The following is a 3557-nucleotide window of genomic DNA, read 5'->3' as shown; positions in this document are numbered from 1 at the left end:
CAGTGAAGAACTCTCCTTGTTCTGGATGCTCCTGAGATCTTGTGTCTACTTTTGATTGGCCTTGCTATTGAACATTTATTTAAAGATTAATTTATCTATGCATACAACAACTGGGGTACAGAAGTGCAGGGGGTGAGAGAATTCACCAGAGACAGAGCGGGGAGAGAACAGGCAGATCAGTTAAGTACACTGCTGAGGGGAGCTGCTGGCAGGCAGGTCAGTAGAGGTCTGCCATGCTAAGAGGGGCACATTCCTGGTGGCAAATCGAACTCGCGGTGCAGTGGCTGCAGAGATCTTAGTAGTGCTGTGCTTTATCCCGTTGCACCACCAGGGAGGGCCCTCATTTAGCATTTGTAATGTTTATTTTTGTAAGTCATTGTCAGCAAGTTTCTCTATTTCTGTTCTCCTTTGTACTTGCCACAGGACATCTATCCTTCTCACTTTGTTTTTCCATCTTGTGTTTGTTCCTTGCATCCTGGGCATGTATATTATCTTATTTATTGCTACTTATATGTGTGTGTGGTTGGGGCAGTGGAATTTATCTTTGTCCTATTCTTAGTTTAGCTCTGTGCGAAATGGAGGAAGAAGGGGGTCTTCGGCTTTAACACTCCATCTTGGTTTGAGGACTGGCGTCAGTCTCCTCTGCCGCTTGTTCTTTTCCACAGAAGGCTGTACCCTTGTGCTGAGGTTGTCTCCACTTCCCTTCCCACCTCTCTATTGTTCTTCTCTTCCTGGGATAGTGACCTATGGAGCTTGTCTCTGAGTGGGACAGCAATACCTGCACCTTCAGGCTCTGGGGACGGTAATTCACACTTGGCTCAGAGGTGGCGCTGTGTGGGTGTGCGTGCGTGCGTGCGTGCGTGTCAGTGTGTGTAGTGAGTGCCTGCGTACCCGCTTAACACCGGTGCCCACAAATGTCATCGCTGTTCTTGCCTCAGCTGCCGCTTGTACAGGGCTGGGAAGACTACATGCAGCTCGTTCGCCTTCCAGGAGAACTGTGAGTTCACTCTAAAGTTCTTTCTGGTGTAGCTTTTTTTTTTATGAACTCAGGCCCGGCTCCACTTGGCTTTTCTTTGATCTCTTCCAGGAGAGGAGATGGGAGGGAGCTTTCAGTAGGCGCGAAACCCCAAAAGCAGGGCTCTGGTTTTCCAGGGCCAGAGTCTGCCAGGGGCCCACTGCCCTTGGTTGGGCCCAGGCCCACTCTCCTGTCAGTAAAATCCCTCTCCGTGTAACAGGGTGGTCTCCCCAGGAAAAGGGGAGGTTTCAGGTTCCTTGCCCAGCCAAGGGAGGGTGGAGCTGAGCAAGGAGAAGAAGCTGGAGAGGAGGGAGATTGGAGTGGGAAGGAAGCAGCAGAAAAAGCTAAAAGGTAATCTAAAAAAAGACACGTGAAGCAGAGACATGGGAAGAAATTGTGCTTACTTCTTAGTCTTGAACTAATTAAAACAGACCTAAGTAAAAGACCCCTGGGGAGGTTAACAGTGGCACCTTTTATCTTAATTTTAATTTTGCTCTTTTCCTCCCAAACTCTATCTGGCAGTTTCTAACTCTTTTCTATGAGTCCCCAACTTGTGACAAGCGTTTGTGCTTTGTTCTAAGCCAATCCCATTTGGGTGGACTTTTACCCACAAAGGACTGGGTAACTTTAAGTGCTTAATTTAAAAACTATGTCTTTTCTTTACTGCACACTAGTTATATTAAAGTTCCTTTCCATGAAAAATCTGTATGTTTTCTCTCGATGTGGCCAAGAGAAGAACCTATTTAAAACAGGCAGGCTTAGGGGTTCTCTCCCTGCCGGATAACCCAAGGAACTTCACAGTGACCTGGGTTTCCCTTAGCTTTGCCGGGGAGTGGACCCCAGCCCTGACATGCTCCCTCTCACAGCCTGCTCCTATTCTTTTCCAGTACCACAACTGAACTTAGTTCTTGGATTCCTTGGGGGCGTTCTGGAGCTTTAAGGCTAGTTTGAAGCCTCTGGGTTTTTCCAAGGAGCGCATGTCAGTGTTTTATTCCTAGTTGTTTTCAAGGAAGAGGGCGATTCCAGCCTCTGCATGGGTCTATTCTGCCTTGTTGTGGGTTGAGCCTCCCTTTTTCTTTATAGTTTTTCTGGATATGCACGAGTGCTTCCGAACTCTTAATTTCTCCAGAATTTCTTAGTCCTCCCCAAACCCTTTAGGTGGAAGAGGATTGACTAGATGGGGTTGGAGTTATATATTTTCCTTCCATCAGGAAGGTTAGTCCCTGAGAAAATCCAGAAGGTTAAGTTTTGGCAAAAGTTTCTTGTGAAGACAGTTCTTGTTAGAACAGAATATTTTGTTATATTTCAAAATGGTACTTTCTCCCTCCCCCCTGCTGAAATCACGGTATTACTCCAATTACTATGGGAAACTGAACAATTCAGCCAAACTTAAAGTGTGCTTTCCTCCCCATGTCTGGTTCTTTCTAGAGTGTTTAAGTCTCACTGGTGTCTGTGCTTTGTCTCAGCAATTCATCAGCTAGAACCAGGGTTTCCTTACCCAACCATTAGTTCCCACTGGAGGTTGTTGCTCAGGAGGGTTTGTTCTGCTGGTTTGGATTGTCTGGTGGTTTTGATTGTCTCTCCAGTTTTTGGAGAAGTGCTTTGTCCTGGGTTTTCACTTCTTTCTTGCCTCTAAGAATTGTAGGTTTTCCTACTTGTTCAGCTGTTTAATTGTTAAACTGGAATGGTGACCTCCAACTTCCGTACATGCTGCATGGGATGTTCCTATGCTTTTTGAATTATGTATTTTTTAAGTGATAAAAATCACGTGAATGTATTTTTGATTACATGAAATATCTAATTATTCTTTTCCAAACGATTCCTCAGCACCATTAATTATGCAGTGTCTCTGCTCATTAATATGCCTCTTTTGCGAATCAATTTTAAGATATGCATGGCTGTTTTTCTGGTTTCTCTATTCAGTTGCATTGGTCTGCTTTTATGTCCTTAGGCCATTGACACAATGTCTTAATTACAATAAATTTATAATTGATCTTGATATCTGATAGATTAGATATTCCTATCTGCTTTGACATTGCTATTATTCTTTTAAACACCATAACTGTTCTTGGCCATATAAATTTTAGGACTTGCTAGTCATGATTTATTAGAAAACTTGAGGAGATTTTGATTGACATTGCATTTAATTAAGAGATTAATGGGAAAATAATTGATATGATTAGAAGAGTGGTATTTTAACTGTGTATTGTAGTATTTTACAAAGATCTTTCCTACCTTTGCAATAATCATTCCTGGAAACTTTATAGTTTTTCATGTTATTTTTTATAGTTTTTAATCTAATTTGCTAGTCCTGAATTATGAAAATGTTTTGATTGACTATGATTGTCATTGAAGAATCAGCTTTCTTATTTGTAACATTTTACCTACTTATGCAATTTATTTTGTATGTTGACATTTAGATGGTGTCCTAGAAAAAAAAATTTTGATCTCTTTATTTTCCTTATTTAATTTTCTGTCTTTGTTATATTATTGAGAATTCCATAACAATGACAGCAACAATTGTACTGAAACTGCATAATTA

This window comes from Condylura cristata, unplaced genomic scaffold (assembly GCF_000260355.1).
Source record: "Condylura cristata isolate star-nosed mole 26May11 unplaced genomic scaffold, ConCri1.0 scaffold00003, whole genome shotgun sequence".
NCBI classification, from domain to species: Eukaryota; Metazoa; Chordata; class Mammalia; order Eulipotyphla; family Talpidae; genus Condylura; species Condylura cristata.
Note: the sequence above shows the minus strand (reverse complement) of the source record.